Genomic DNA, 17,897 nt, shown 5'->3' on the forward strand with positions numbered 1-17,897 from the left:
AGGCATGGAGTGTGTGACTCTTCTCACAGGGAGAGCCTGGGAAACTGACTGTCATCAAGGAAGGTCTCTTTAGAATAGACCTAGTGTAGCCCCGACACTGATTTCACCCCCGACCCCTATCACCCTGCCCCCTGCCAGGGAGGGCTGCCTCAGGAACACAAGTTTTCTTTGATGAGCATGGATTCAAAAGTAAGGAAACCGTCTGATCGGAAGCATATTTTCCTCAGGCTATGAGAGAATCCTGTAGGCCATCATCTGTCCCTCAAAGTAAAGCAAAGTATCACCTGGATGTCAACTGCCCCTGCATGTGTCCTTTGTTCTGACCTGGCCAAGTCTGAAGTAGAGTCAGCACATCTTTCATTCCTCAGAAGAAAATATGTATATATCTAAAACATGAGCATGTGCTCCAGCATTGAGGGGAGATTGAAAAAAGGAGAGGAAGACAGTTTATGCTCAAAATTCCATAGCCTATAACCCTGAGAAATATGTCTTTTCTTCCAAGTCCTGTTAGTTAGTGCTGTCCACCTGGAGTTTCTTTCTCAGCCACTCTCCAAGGGGGCTCCAATCCCAAATTCTGGTAGCTCAGGCCTTTTTAAAAAATTATTGAGGTGACATTGGTTAATAATATTATACAGGTTGCAAGTGTACAATTCTATAATACATCATCTGTATAGTGCGCTGTGGGCCCACCACCCAAAGTCAAATCATCTTCCATCACCACATATCTGACCTCCTTACTCTTTACTCTTCTTCCACTACCTTTCAATCCTTTGCTTTCTTAAAATCTCCCTGCCTTATCCTCCAAATTTACCAACTCTAATCCCATCAAAAACCTAAAAAGAACCTTCTGGCTAGCAGAACACCCATTTTAGAAGGCAATAGGACATTATAAATAGCATTCATAAGAAATGTGCGATTATTTCATCGTATGCTACTGAATAAGAATGAAAATTTCCTTGATAAAGCTTTCCTTTTACAGCCTGTTTTTTCTGTATCATGTATATCAAAGCCAAAACCAGCAGAAGAAAGTTTTTTTTTACATAGTTTCAAGTCAGTAGTTTCTCGCTCTCAAGGCAAAGCCATGACAGTGTTCTCAAGATGGAATGGTGACAGAGGGGAAATACCCTGCCAGAAATTTTGTCAAAGAGAAGGGATTTGCATATTTCCAAATTTCAAATTTTAATTCTTTTACATCACTGTAGTATGTCACTATGAAGTGTAGCTTAGAGATTAAGTGCACGGAGTTTGGAATCCGGATTCATTTCAAATCTCACATTGACCACTCACCTGCTTGAGTGTGACCTTGGGAGAGATATTTTACTTCTTGTTGCTTTAGTTTGCTAATCTCCTTAAGTGGGAATGTATTGATTCAACAAATATATGTTGAGAGATCACTATCTACCATTTGTTTATCTACTTATTAATTCATTAAACATTAATTCCATATATTCTTGTTGGTGTTCATGAGCTTGTGTGAAGTAATTAATGAAAAACTCTTAATTCAGACTTTATCACATAGGTGTTGAGTAAGCCATTGTCCTTGTTACTATTATTGTTACTCCCATTGAGAAAAGGCCTACAAAAATTTCCATTACTTTGAAAACCTCTCTCCAATGATCATTGAACATGTATCCATATGATCAATTTGCCTTCTGTTTTTTCTCTTCTGTTCATCGTAGCCCCAATCTTGAGAAAACCAGGTATATTAAACTTTTTGACTGCTTGAACTTGACAATTCTTCTTATGCTATCATAGAGTTAAGAGATAATAACCCTCATTTCACCACAGCACTCTACTAATTATAGAGCAATCTTTTTTAGTACCTTGAAGTCTTAAGTGGAACTCCAGTTATCACTATCTTGTAGAAACATGAAAGTTGAGGTATCTAGTTAATAAAATTACAGATAAACTGATTTTATTGTCCATATTTATCAGGAAGTAAAATATTTTATCAGTTGTTGTGATGAGCAATGATTTAAATAATTCCAAAAATTCAGTTTGAATTTGCCTTCCCCTTAACTTAATCTTTCTATTACACCCCTTCAAGCCAAACCAGATGATGCTGGTTGGAGCCAAGATTAGTTTTCCTCATGATTCATGAGAAAAATAAATTATTGTTGTTTTAAACCACTAAATTTTAAGGTGATTGTTATGCAATAATAGATAACCAGAACACCATTACACTCTAATATCTAAAATCATACAAAGCAGAATATCAGGATTAGAAATTCTGGAGGCTATCAAGGTAGACTTCTTTTCATAAACTGCATTACTAGGCTCAAAGAAGTTAAGTGGCTTGCCTATTATCAAGGAAATAGAACTTATACAACTAGAAAATATATGATTTCCTCCCTTTTTAAAATTATTTAGGAACTTTTTTTGGCTGTCTCCATGGTTCATATCATCTCTGGTTTTTCTGGAGTAAATTTCACTTATTTAAAATCTTCTTTCCCCCAAAATAATTCATGATATATTTTGATTCCAGTCAAACATTTGTAAAAGGAATAATGCAGGGTGGGGTAAGAGTAAGCTTACAGTTGTTCTTATGGGAAATGATACAATAATAAGTAATAATATAAGAATAAACTCTGTGTTTTGCATACTCACAACTGTAAATTTACTTTTGCCCCAACCTGTATACTTGGTATATGTATTTTTTTTTTAAATTTGGTGATCCATAGTTATAACCTGTTTGTTCTGTATCTTGTATATCAAAGCCAAAACTGGCAGAGGAAAGTTTTTTTTACATAGTTTCAAGTCAATAGTTTCTCACCCTCAAGGCAAAGCCATGACAATGTTCTCAAGATGGAATTACAACAAAGAGGAAATACCTTGCCAGAAATCGAGAAGCAGGAAAAGCCTGTCTTTTCTAGGTTAATTGGAGTGTAGAGAGAGGCAAAGGTAGAGGAAGGTCATGGGAAACATGTGTCCTACCTTCCCTTCTCTTTGCCAAAATTCCAATTGGGAAAAGCATTTTATAGAGGCTTAGGGAAAGCTGAAAGCCACGGAGTTTTTTTTCTTGTTCTACTTTGAAACCTTGGGAATAGCTTGCTTGCTGGGATGATTGGCTCAAAGCCAATATGAGGCACTAGAGCACAATAGAGCGGCTCACAGAAATGTCTAGAGAAATGACTTCTGCATTCTGCATAGCCTGCCCTTGGCATGTGGAGACAGACAAGCTCCTGAGTGCCTTGGGATGGAATGAAGAGATGTTGAGGGAGCCAGTGGTCTGATGGGACCTGGAAATTGGGCCCAAATGACAGAATATTCATTGTGGGCAGAAAATGTCCAGGGCCGCAGCCTTCAGCAGTCAGTGTGAAATGGAACAATTTAGATCTCTGCAGTCATTAGTCCAAGAGCCAAACCAGACCAACCATCCCACAGGAAAAGCCCAAGAGGGTCCAGAGGATACTATATAAACCCCAAGGCCCCCATTATGCACTCAGAGGCCATATGCCAGAAAGGAGAAAGGGAAACACCTTAAAAACTGAGTGTGTGTTTATATATATATATATATATATATATATATATATGATTCAAAAGAGATTATTTAAACTGACACTGATAGGAAGTTAAATTTAATAAACATTTGACCATAGTAAGCTGTATCAACCAGAAAAGACTGACATAATGAGTCAATATAGTCTACTTTACAGTGAGGCATGAACTCACTAAGAAGATTAGAGAAAATAAAAGACCACATTTCGGATTAAACATAGCATGTTTATCATACTGGTTTATTAATTCTCCCCATGGAACCTAAAAACAAACAAGATATTGAGGTCTAAAGAAGGCACATACCCACAAGCCCAGACAGGCAAGAACATCAGATAGATGTCAACAAAACTTGCAAACAGATGGAAATTTAATGGCTGATCTAAACAACAAAATGAGGTGGAAAGCTAAGACTATAACGGAGGCAATTAACAAGAAGAAAACTGATTTTCAGCACAGAACTCTAGATAGCTCAGGATTGAAGAGCAGGTAATATGCAAGCTGGTGGTGTGAGTGGGTCTAAAAGCAAGGGTTGAAATTTTCACCCACACCCACCCAGTCATTCTCCAAATGACGAGAGTTCTCCCCTCCCTATGGAGTCAACCGGAGCTGTAACAGATGAGAGTTTGCAGGGTCCCAGGCTGGGATGAGAGACTTTTTGTACTGTGAGAAAGAAGGCCGTGGGAGGTGGGAACAGATAGGAAGGTGGGAACAGATGGCAAAGGATATCAGATAGGACTGTAGGGGAGCCATGAGAACTGAGAAGAAAATTGCCAGGAAAGGACACAGAAGGAGGGAAGGACAGAGGATTCATGTCAGATACACTCCAAAAACCTTCTTGGCAAGGAAGTAACATACTACTTCTTCTGTGAAAATGTAGTGTGTTAGATATACCAGCACAATACCCGGGCCTTTGATTTTGTAGTGTTTTAAGACATTAGCTTGAACCATGAGGTAAAACAGTTTATTAAACCTCCACTGGGGTCCAGTGATAAATTTTATTGGGTCGATGGGAGCGGCTCATTAACCGCACAGCTCTGTAGCTGTCACACAGATAGTGGCCCACACACGGGAAATTACTAGGGAAGAAGCAGGACTGAAAAGCAAAGAACACCAAGCTAGAGACTTTGAGTCCAGTTCTTTCAACTACCCCCACTCCAGAAAGTAGCTAACACCTTCCCCTGAAAATCAGAAAGAAAAGTCTTTGATCCAAGAATTACATTATTAAAGTTATACTAGTTCAGTAGTTAGAAGCAGTCAATAACAGATGACAGGGAAGGCAGAGATGTACAGCCTTCCCAGATTCCTTAAACTCCTTGAGCCTGAATTACTTCTGTGGAAAGTGAATTGTATATATGCATTCCACTACACATCGAGTAGATATAAAAATTAAATAAAAGTGTTGGAAAACATTTGTATGCTCAAGCCCATGAGAAGGGGCATAGAATCATACATGGTCACCCCAATCACCCAAATCAAAACAACCTGGAACAAATGTTAATATGGAATTAAGTATCCAATCAGATCTCAGATGTTCAAGAGCAGTGGACCTCCAGGGGGCAGAGCAGGAGGGGAGAGCTGGTGTGTGCTGTGTGAGGGTTCCTGTGTGAGAGAGGAACTCCCTTGGCCTGGGAAATGGGAACAATTAGGATGGAGAGAGAGACAAGGGAACATTCCAGGCACACTAATCTTCCATTTCCCCCCCTCTTTGTCACTCCTCTTTGTCACTCCCCAGTTACCCTGTTGGGCCCTCTTATAGGTGGTTCTTGCTCTGAATATCTCAGAATCATGGCTCCTTTCTCCTTCCAGCGTTTTCTCTGGATCTGCCTCCAGATCTAATTAGTTCAGCACTTCAAAGCCACAAAGGCTTGACTCTGTGTTCTCTTTGAACATCCAAACATCTACCAGGAAATTTCTCTTTCACACATAATTTTTTCATTCACATCCCCTCTCTTCATTGATTTCCCTTTAGATATAAACTTACTATTGATGCATTAAGAGAATTTCATATTCACTTTATTGTAGATGGATATTTGGTTCCAAATTGTAAAACAATCAGCGACTATAAAGGCAAAAGAAAATCTTAAAATATTTCTTTCAAAACTTGAGTCTTGCCCTAGCCAGTCTGGCTCAGTAGTTAGAGCGTTGGTGCACAGACTGAAAAGTCCTGGGTTCAATTCCTGCCAGGGGCACATGTACCTCGGTTGCAGGCTCAATCCCCTGCCCTGGTCAGGGTGCAAGCTAGAGGCAACCAATCGACATGTCTCTCTCACACTGATGTTTCTCCCTCCCTTTCTCTCTCTCTCTCTGAAAAGCAATGGAAAAAAATATCCATGTGTGAGGATTAAAAAAGAAAACAAAACAAAACTTGAGAGTCTCTTTTCACTTTTCTCTCCTTGTAACTCATGATTAAATAAAAACATAACTACCTCCTGGTTAGAGCTCACTAAGTAACAACCAGTGATGGAAATGCTGTCCACAGCTCATCTCCTTTAATCTTCACAAACATACCATGAGGTAAGTACTATTCTTACCCCAATTTTCCTGGTTAAGAAATTGGTTCAGAGAGGTTAAGTAACTTGCCAAGATCACACAGCTGGGAAGAGGTAGGCATGAGGCTTAAACCTAGAGCTGACACCCAAGCCTATCTATCCTCTTAACCATGCTATACTGTTTGAGAAATTTGGTATCAGTGGTGAAAATATCAACTCCTATTGGACAGCTATGAGTTAAAGTGACTATACATACATGCTCTTGAATCCACAGGCAACCAAGGTCAACTTTCCAGATATTTGAGGCTTTGAGTAACAGGTCACAACAAAGAATGATGAAGGGTGAGTTAAGGTAAGTTAATGGAGGGGCCATTCAGTCTTTTAATATATGCTGCAAGGCATCACTCAAAAAAATCACACCCATGATGAAGGGCATTGGTCCCTGTCACAATTTTTCTAATATATATATAATTTTTTTTAAAGGTGGGGCATTTTTTAAAAAATATATCTTTATTGCTTTCAGAGAGAGGAAGGGAGAGAGAGAGATAGAAACATCAATGATGAGAGAGTCATTGATCGGCTGCCTCCTGCACTCCCCCAACTGGGGATTGAGCCCGCAACCTGGGCATGTGCCCTGACTGGGAATCGAACCCCGATTGCCTGGATCCTAGGTTGATGCTCAACCGCTGAGCCACGCCCGGCCAGGCTCTAATATATTTTAAAGCCAGTTGGAAGGTAACACCTAAAATAAAATTGCAAACAAAACCCTAGGAAGAACACTGTGCTTTGCATCTGAGATCAGACTTACAGAGGCATTAGGCTCATGCATTAGGCTCATTCTTCTTAGTAGAAAAGAGAAATCTAGTTACGATGGGCCCTGAAACTTTTGGATCTGCTATCTGGCAGGCAATTTTGCTTTCTTAAGCATTTTGATAAGTTAACTTTGCTCTCCTGCCAAAAGGCTTCTTCTGAGAACACCCAGCTATTAGTACAAATCCAAGGAGCTATCACCCTGTCCTATTTTCAATTGAACTTGACCTTGAAGAAATACTGAGTATGACTTGTTTAGGGGAGGAGAAGAGAATTACTTCATTCTCCTGCCTCTACCAGCTTTTCTTGATCAGAGGAATTCCACACCAAGAGAAACTTGTGACATAATGAATTACTAAAGTGCGAAATCCTCCGGAGGTGTACCGCTGCTTTACCTTTACGGGGCTGAAAATGTACTACTGTAAATAGATTTTCATAAGACATCCCTTGTCACTTTGCCTAGTGAGATAAAGTAATTTCCTCATCACTGAATATTTAGATTGGACATAAGAGGAAAGAGAGAAAATGCCTGGATCTTTTCATAAGGGAAGCTTGTTATTACAGTTCACCTTCAACTTGATCTTCAAATCACAGGAAATCCATATTACTGACATTTTATAATACAAATGCAAGAAAGTGGCAATTTTATTGGCCACAGATAGTTGCAATTTTTTTAAAAGAAGCATTTTCATTTAGGATTTGTCAAAGTCTGTCTAAGATCCCTCTGTAGAGAGCTAAATGTTTCTGATCATCTTTTGGGACCCCCCGCATTTTACACATAGCAGCTCACTTCAAACTCATTTTCTTTTACATTAGTCACCAAGGACAATGTCTCCAAGCCACTGACTCTATTTTCTCCTTTAATCCATAGATCTAGTCAGCCCTCTGGTCCCATCATATTTTTTTAAACATGCCTCAAACCTACCTTTTCACTCTCATTTCCAATTTAACTACCCTTTTCCTGGCACTTCTCTATGCAGTGACCTTGCATAGACTTTCTGAGCCTTTAGCCCTTTCCCATCACTAAGAATAAAGTGCCAGCACCTCAAAAGCACTTACAAAGGCCATAGTAAGGCCTCCAATTCCATGCCCAGCTTGATCTACTTCTCCACCTCCCAAATTCTGTTTCTGTGTTCCACAATCCTAAACTTCTCCTTCCAGTTACTTTTGTACACTGAGTTGTCAGTCAGTTATTTTCTCTCTTCCTGGTACATCCCGCTCCCCCCAACCTTTCACTCCAGGCTCCCATCCCTAGGCTAACTTTCCCAGTTCCCCCACCCCACATGCCTGGGGGTGAGTCTGCTCCTTTTTGCCCCTGTAGCTTTTGTGCCGCCCCTGTAGTAGGATGTTCCAACCTGTGCTGCAGACTTGCTCACTGCCTGTTTACCCACATAGATTCTAAGGCTCACGAGGGAAGGGAAGAGGCTTGGTTTTTTTTTGGTTTGTGTGTGTGCATGTGCGTGTGCGTGTGTGTGTGTGTGTGTGTGTGTGTTTAACCGTACATTTATCCTTAAGGCCTGGGTACATACCAAATTCACAGCAGGCACACAATTCATATTTCCTAAATGAATAAATGAGTAAATGGACTAAATAATTTCATTATCTAAGACCTAAAGAGCTGTCACCTGCCAGCTTCCTCTCCTGGTATCTGTGAGAGGGAGAATTATGGCCCCATGATTCTCAATCTCCAGAACCAATGACTATGCTATGTTATATGGCAAGGGGTGGGGGATTAACCTCACAGATGGAATTAAGCTTGCTAATCATTAAGCTGACCTAAAGATAAAGAAATCATCCTGACTTGTTCAGATGAGCCCAGTATCACAAGAGGATTAAATGGGAAAGAGGAAGACAGGAGCCGTAGAACTAGAGCGATGGTGTCATGAGGAAGACTCAGCCATCCACTGCTGAGGAAGGGGTCCATGAAACAGGGACTATGGTCGGCCTCGAGAAGCTGGAAAGGCAAGAGAACATTCTCCCCTACAGCCTCTAGAAAGGAATGCAGCCCTGCTGATACCTTGGTTTTAGCCCATTTCAGATCTTTGACCTCCAGAACTATAAGACACTAAATTGTGTTGTTTTAAGGCACTATGTTTGTAGTTGGATTTGATAAGTGTTATGGCTCTGTGATGGGATATTTCCCATCTCACACTTTTCTGAGTGAGAGGAGCCATTGTGGTCATTGGCACGGACACTACACATTGAGAATGACACAGCAATAAGGCAGAGGGAGCCCAAGGTCCCTGATTAGAGTGAATCCATGCATCAGAGCAACACCAGACCACCTACCGGATAAATAAATGTGTCACTTATTTGAACCACTATTATTTGTAGTTTTTATTTTAGGTGCTCTAAGGGAAATGTTGTGAGACAAGTTGGTGACTATTTCTAATGGCCTACAACATAGATGATATTGTTTATCCCCTACTACATTTTCTCAAGGACTAAACGAGACTTGCAGTAATTTTAAGAGTTGCTATCTTCACTGGTGCTGACCAATAAAACAAAACAACTACCACCACTTGAGCCCTGTGTTCAACAAAACCATTTCATTTTCCTCTTGGGCACGCAGGAGGAATCATTCTTCCAGGCCTGTTGCAGTTGGGTTGGGCCATGTGACTCAGTTCTGGCCAATGGAAAGTGGGTGGAAGTGATGCGTTAACCCTTCCTGGGAAAACCCATAACATCTCACCCCTTGACTTTCCCTTCTTACTTCCTCCTTCTGTGGTGACCTTGGAGGCTGCATGTTGAAGACGGATATGTCATAAAATGGAAGGACCCTAACCCTGAAGGACTGTGTGGAGCAGATTGCCTCTGCCCATTGGCATTGGATTGTGACTTGAACAAGAATAAAATTTTATTGTGTTAAGCTGCTGAGATTAGGGGGATTTTTTGCATGTGTGTCATTACTAGAGCATAGCCTTGGTTTTAATAAAATTTATCAGTAGCAATATTTTAGAAGATTTCATTTTTAAAAATTTTTTTTCAATTACAACTTACATTCAATATTATATTGTATTAATTTCAGGTATACAGCATAGTGGTTAGATAATCATATACTTCACAGTGTTCCCCTGATATTTCTAGTACCCACCAGGCACTATACATAGTGATTACAATATTATTGACTATCTTTTCTATGCTGTGCTTTACATCCCCATGACTGTTTTGTAGCTACCAATCTATACTTATTAATTCCTTTACCTTTAATATTTTAAAAGGTTTTAAAATGTGACTGTCACTACACAAAAGCTTATTTTCGTCTGTGTTAATCCCTCTTATTTCTCTCTCTTACCCACATATCCTGTTTTCTCTTTTTATTTCTTTTTTTCAATATTACTTCCCATTTTTATATTTTTGTTTTTCTTAAATGTCCATAATATAGGATTGAGATGTTTGCTGTGGTGTTGGGTTTATTGGATAGCATGTCTCTCTAAATTTCTGGGGCCTCTGTTGCAATATGCAATGACTGCTCTACTTACAGTCAGTTGAAGAACCAGCTTTTCTAACTAGACAATGTCACCTCCTAAGATGAAAGCAGAAAGGTTATAATAGACCATTTATTTAATTTTCCAATTTTTAGAGTATCACCTTGGGGGAACTGCTTTTGTTTAGACAAGGCAATCAGTGATATAACTTAGAAATGTTTTAAGGTGCTTGGATAACTACCAGTGCGACTAAATGTTCGGAAATATTTCTAACCAGTGAGCATTTTTGCTAAAACCTTGTAGTTTTAGAGAAGTCTACACAAATCACCATAATGAGCAAATAGAGAGTTACTGAATTGTGCAATTTGGCTGGTCCCTTTAATGTAAGGTACCCTTATTTTAGTTCTGTCAAAGCCACTCATTTGTTACCCACTATGCTGCTGAATCTTTAGATTTAAAATAAACAATACCAACAAAGCCAAAATGATTCAGAATGTCAACGCAATATATTTTCTTTATTGAAAAAAAAAATGCACTGAATAACACAGATGTGGCTTAAAAAGAAAAGAGAGATAAATTATTTTAAATGTATGGGTAGAGAGAAACTGACAGAGATGAAAAGAATTAATCCATTTTCCCCAGTGCGGTAGCCAAATGAACCCTTCAGTTCAACACACAACTGGGCTAGAGATAATGAGTCAGAAGCTGTAACATTTTCTGCATATTCTCATAGAGAGTACTTACAAATGCTTTGTACAAGCTGGCTTGACAGATATGCTTCTAGAAGTTTCCCAGATAAATATTCAGAATTCTAACCATCTACAGGAAGAAATCATTGGTGGTTTCAAGGACATTTTTACAATAATAAATGCATCAAGAAGCTCAATTGCTATCACAATGAATGAAAAGCTAAAGCTACCCGTTGCCTTCCTATTGCTTAGAATGTCCCTTCTATCTTGGGTCATTATTTTTTGGTCATCTGTGAAGACTGAAGAGTATTTAACAGTATATGTAACATACTGGTGACTAAACTTCAGTAACAACACTTCAGCTAGCATCGGCCCTGTATTATCTCAAGCTTAAAAAATTAATACAAATAACACACTATTTTTTAATTTCAAAAAATATGCTAGAACTTGGTCATTTTTCTGAAGCTCTACTAAAGAATGTAGGGTTTCTTGGCCTCCGAATACAGCTTCCTACTTCTTGTCTTAGTCACCATTGTTACCAGGACTCTCTCCATCAGTTCACTAGCACTAGTACATGTGTGCCTGCTCAATATAGGGAACGGCACATTTCCGAGTTTTGACATATCTATTGATTTTTATTTATTCAAGCGATTTTCACACCTATTCACAGAGGGCAGGACGATACAGACACTACAATCTTTGTGCTATATTCTCTGAGGCCAGACTTTTGTTTGCCTATTTATTTACACACATCTCAGCCATGGACACTGGGGTGGAGATGAAGAGTTGTTTGATTTTTTTTTTTCCAAAGCAGCAAGTTTCATGCTTGCCTTAAGTAACTTCAGGTAGGTCGTAAGAATGAAAAACAGAGAGAGCTCCATGAATAGTGTCCAAATCCAGTTGAACTTAAAACCAGGATGGCCCATTGCATTCTGTCCCACTAAGAAATGTGTAAAATTTCTAAGCTAAGAAATTACTGCAAAGCTTTCTGTAAATCAAACCAGTTGTCACAAGAGTAAGAAATATGTAATTTCCCCATTTCAAAGAATTCCAGAAATAATGCAGTTATTACTCACCACAAGTATTACAGATAGATAGACAGACAGATAGATGGGTTGTTTCCTCAAATTCTCCCATGGAGTGGACCAAAACATTGTGTAGCTATAATGGTATTTATTATCTTACAATTTGGATAACACACTGCAAGTCAAATGCCTTAAAGAGATAACTCAGGCATTATGGGGTTATGCTCCATTAGATTCAGATTGAAGTTTTATCTCTGCACGAGAAAATTACTTTTCATTCCAACAGTTCCCTGCCTTATATTCAGTAGGCAGGGTAGATGCATGTCTGGAACTGAAGCAGCTACTTCTTTCCAGACCCATCTTGTCCAAATATATACCTGCTCCAGATCCTCCTCGCTCACCATTCCACTAATTGCAAACCACACACAGCAAATGTATCAAGGCCTTGGTTCATTCCGCTACTGACTTTACTTGTTCCTCTCTCCCTAGGCCCTTGGTTTCTCTAGGTTTCTCTTTCTGTGCTCTGAAAGTCAGGAACATGTTTCTTTAGGTTGATTTTCTAACCTTCACACTGAATCTTCACATGCACACAAAGATGCATATTAAATGCAGTTTGGTGATGAGAGCTCTTCTAAGGATACTGGACAATCACCAATTGCCATGTCATCAGATACTTCTTTCTCTGAAGCTTAGTTAAGGAAATGGGGGTTAAGGGTTGAGGGGAGGAGTCTAGTATCTAGGATTCTGCTCAGGGCTAATGTTCTAGAAATAACTTCTTCTGGGTCTCTCGGTGCCCTTATGTGACCTCTGCCTGATTCTAGAACCAAAGCCTTCAGTCTAGCAACTTTCATAAGAAGATTCAACCCAAAGAAGGTAGTTCTAGTTGTCTCTGATCTTGCTGAAAAGTCTCAAGCTCTTTGAGATTCTCTAGTGCTAAGATTTTGTCTTTTAAAAATTATTTTGCATATTCATGATTGAGGATGGATATCACACTGTTAACACCTCAGTGTTAACATAACACGGGAAGAGAGGCGATCCCTTTTCTTTGCGTTTATACGTCTTTGTGCAATCTTTTTCAATTGTTCCAATGAGACTGCATTGCTATTTTAATTTTAAAATACAAATGAAAACTTTTAAAAATTGTTCTTAACATTTTTCGTTGTCTCTTTAGCATGAACTGAAATCTATCCACGTTGTCTGCCATTTTGACATTATAACATAAGAGGCAAACTTAATTACAGAGGAAATAATTTTCTCCCAACAACTCAACTTGCCACTCAAAATATTTGTAATCTATACAAGGCATGCTCTGAAAAACAACTGGAGAATTTCCCTTTGAGTATTTAGCAATGGGGGAGTCTCAAACGGCAAACTTATCCTAAATAGTATGAGAACAACAAAAGAACAGTTACTGGTGAGGGAAATGCTAGAGCCTATTCCAAAACCACAAAGACCTTCTTTCTCCTCTGCCTTAAGATGAAATGTCCCACAGTGCTAACTAACTCACCTTCCACTGACCTACCCTTTCCACCTTCCCACCAAATTATAAGATGCATTCTCCCACCGCTAACCTTGTGTGGCCCCTGGGGTTTCCAGCGAGGCATCATTCCTTTTCAATTTGGAAAGATTATGTATCCTACCTGCTTATTTAGAAAGCATTTACCACAGACCTTCTAATTTCCTTTACCAGATCTCCACAAATCCCTCTGAAAGCTACCCTCAGCATAATCCAGAAACGTCTACCCACCCTTGCAATGTTTTTTCTTAATGATACTCTCTTTGTGCAGTAACAGTCATGCTCAGGATGTTTTACAAAACACTCATGTAACTTCCAGCAGATAGAGCAGGTGGAAGAGCCTTGAACCACACAGGCTCCTCTAGATCTGTCACTAGCTTTCCGCGCTTTCTGGGAACCTTTGGGCCTAGCTCTCTGCGCCTAACACCTCCAGAAGCAAATGCTGAAGGCTGACTGACTTCCTAGGGCAAGGGAGTATTTTAAACGTTCCTTGATTTGAAAGTTTGGTGTGAGTGGGAACTCCCGAGGAGCATGAAAATGGCATTTTTCATTCTAGATTATCACAACCTAAATAAACCAACCAGAAAATAAACAAGATTTATACTCTCACATGACAGTGACCATTGACTACCACAACACATACTTGGATAATGAACCAGGTGGCCAGACCAGGAAGAAAACCAAAAAAAGTACCTTTGTTCTTAGTGTCACAGGTCTCAAGGTCATTATGCACTGCATGTCTCAGGCTGGTGCTTAGTGTGTGACTGGCTCTTCTTTTCTGCCCTGATCACTGCTCTTGGGCTGGCCAACCTTCCTTTCATAAATGAGCTCAGAGGCAGCATTATGCACCCCTGTTTCAGGGGAGCAGGTTTCATGTTTGCACACCCACATACACCACCTCTTACAGGGGACTCTGTTGTCATTTGTTGCTGCCTTCCAGCTCCGGCTTTATTGCTCCCATTTTAAAAGCCATTATTATTAATAATTTGTTTAGGATAGTGCAGGTCCATATATCATGTTATTTTATCCACAGAAAAGCATTTTAAATGTTTATTATTATCATTTTTATTTTTAAATAAGCAAACCAAAGCTCAGAGAAATTAAATTATTTTCCCAATGCCACATCGTGAGAAGTACAATTAATTTCTTAACCCTGGTTGTCTAATCTAAGGACCAAAGCTCTTTTAGTTATATCATGGTGCCTCCACATTGTTAATAAGTTTTAAATTTATACCTTCCTTAATTATGAGAGGGAATATAATATATAATGAGATCACGGTGCTTTACTCTGAAATCATTCCTCTTGTAATCTATCCAGAGGCAAGTATTTTAATCACCTACAGTGAATGATTGTTTATTATATAATTTAAGGTCAAGATATATACAGGACTAAAACCTACTGAATTGCCCTTGGTAATTATAGCATGTGGAAAAAACCTATCACATTTGCTTACCTTGACCTACCTTAATGAAGGGATAATGTTCATTATTTTCAGCTGCACATCAAAATGTTCTCTATCTCCATGCAAGAGTGTCTGAGCCAGAATAAATGTCCATGTAATCAGAAGTGTTTTGCTCTATTAGAATAAAGCTCTAATAATGCTGGTGCTTAATTTTCTGAAGCTATTACACAACTGTCCTTCTTATATACATGATACATTTGAAGATAATTGCACAATTTTTTGTTTCCTGCATAAATTTGTACCGGGAGAGAATACACCAAACATGTATTCTAGGAGGCAATACTTTGACCTTGAGAAGGAAAGTGAGATAGATGATAAATAAGCTGCTCATTGCTTTCCCCGGCTAAATCATGGACACCTCCTCTAAAGAACTACTGTGGGGCTCCACAGAGCCCCTCCCATCCCTGGCAGGCATGGACCAGAGCTTCCGAAACAGGTTAGGGGCTGGGGGTGGGCTGGAATCATAATGAGCATTGGTAGTTTGCCCTGCTCCAAAAGAGCAGAGGGATACAATGGTATTCATAGGTTGTCCTATGAAGACTAAATCTGTAGATACCGCCCTACTTACCATAACACATGAGAAACATGATTTAGATGCTGAGGGAATCACCAGGCTTTGCCTCTAGAATATTTTGAAAAGAGCATTACCACTTGTGGACTCTCTACTCTCAAGTAATTCTAGATTAAGGCAGTCTCCCCACCTCCCTTTTCTTTGCCTCCCAATCTACCTCAACCATATAGCCAGGAGTTAGGGGCATGCCCCATTCGTCAATGCACTGGATATAAATACCTGCGTTCTAATTCCTGCTCTGTAATGAACTTGTGACCTTGGTCAAGACCTGTACCTTCTCCGTGCCTTGTTGGCTCAATAGAAATAATGCCGATCCTACACTTTCCCCAAGGCATTAGGAAGTTTACCTAAAACAATAGATGTGAGAATAATCTAAAAAATACACAGCACAATCGAAATAAAAAATATATTATTAAACAAAATCATTAGCCAGGTGATTCTTACAAGGTGTTCTACACTTTTGTTTCCCTTGTCACTGAAAGAAAACAGGAGTATATCAAGGCCACTAGAGGATGCTCATATCATCAGGTATAGCTTTCCTGAAAATCTCCTGAAAATAAAGAGTTCCAGAGCCAGTTAAGTTTGAAAATACTGGTTCAAATGAGTTCTAAGAAGCATACTTCTCAGAACCATTCATGTGTTAATGTACAGGGCAACTCTTCACAAAGAAGAGATGGTGTCTAGCATTTGCTCAAAGTATTTGTTTAGAACCCTTTATAATTGCAATAGCTTTGCAGGACAGGATTTATGTCGATTTTATTTTGGAAAATCTTGTTCTCATGAATCAGATATTCATAAAATTGTGGTGAAATCAGAGGGTGTTATTTGCTTCAAAATAATCAGAGGGGAGGGAAAAGAAGGAGGTATATATACATGCAATAACATAAGGCATGTGTAGATCATTGTTGAAATTGGGTAATGGATAGACAGGAGTTCATTATACTGTTCTTTCTCCTTTGTATATGTTTGAAAAATTCCATAAAAATTTTTGAAAAGATATTAAGCAAACCAGAAAACACACACAAAGTCTAAGAGGAATGGCTAATCTCCTGAGGTTCACAGCCCCCTCCAGCAAAGGCAAATTAGCTACTTTTCTCACTAACTTGAACATGAAGCTCTTCACATACCTGAAAGTACCTGAAGAGGTCACTGAAGTGATAGGAGTCAAAGAGAACCCTGCTGACTTCATTTTTTTTCTCATATGCCTTCAAGATAAGCTACTACAGTAAAAACCAACCAAAGGTTTGGCAGGAGGAAAAACAGAATCAGCCCCTGAGAAACGGAACTGAGCGCATCAAAGATTCAGTTGAGCTGCTGCAATAGTAATAGGCTGGACTTGAAGACTGATGCACATCTTTCCTTTCAACCAAGAATCCAAGGTTTCCAGCTGCCAGGGAATCCAAGGGACTTGCAATTGACCTAGAACCGATTTCACGTGCCAAAGGGCCCGATTTGTTACATTAAGAGCTTTATCTTTACTGATAACAATGAAGTCACCAAACAAATATTACTTTTTGGCTTTATAGGCAAATTTTTCTTAACTGCTCTTGGTCTAAATGTCATTATTTTAAGCATACCTCCTTATTTTTTAATTATGCCCAATTAAAGGTACTTGCATATTTGCCTCACGTATTTAATGATTCAAACTCACTCTGGAGCAGTAACAAAATTCTATTATTATTCGCTTAACCTTTAGAAAGTTCACCGATAGCTAACCCACCTGTCACCAAGATTTGTGTTCATGCATTACTCATTTCCCAAGAAGACCATTTAATAGTCTCCTAGTGGACTGATTTTACTTATCTCTTATGTGTTTACAGTCCATCCAAAATTTATAAGGTGCTTACGTTTGTTTCTACCCTCTAAGTTTCCTGCTCCCACTCTCCCTCTGGTCACACATAATGACCTTCTTCTCCTAATAGGTAGCCCTGAAATTAAGGTAATGCTTCTTATTTTGTCTCTATTGTATAGTCCAAATAAGAGGAAAAAAAGAAAGGAGGAAAAGCTATTCTGTTGCATTATAATAATAATGGGTTTCCATGCTCCTTTTTATAAAAACTGGGTTCAGGTTGCCCTGGCTTGACTACTTACTCTCCGATGACTTCTAACAGGGGCATTACCGAGGTGCTTAATCAAGGAAAAGGGAGGAGCAGTAATTCAACTGCAAGAATTGGGCCGTTTCAGACTACAAGGGACCCACACCCGGGCACCTGCAGCTGGGACACGGCAATCACCTGTGCGTGAACTGTACTGAGCGGGCACCTTCTGGGCATAGGGAGCCCACACTATCCTCAGGCTGGGGTTGGCCTGAAACCCCAGAGAGGTGCTCAAGTACTGTGGTCAAGGCGTCAGGACCAAACCTTGCCCCCCTAATCAGGTGACCCTTCTTAGTAGAAGAATCCTTTGCA

Source organism: Miniopterus schreibersii (assembly GCF_964146895.1).
Source record: "Miniopterus schreibersii genome assembly, chromosome: 6".
Taxonomy (NCBI): Eukaryota; Metazoa; Chordata; class Mammalia; order Chiroptera; family Miniopteridae; genus Miniopterus; species Miniopterus schreibersii.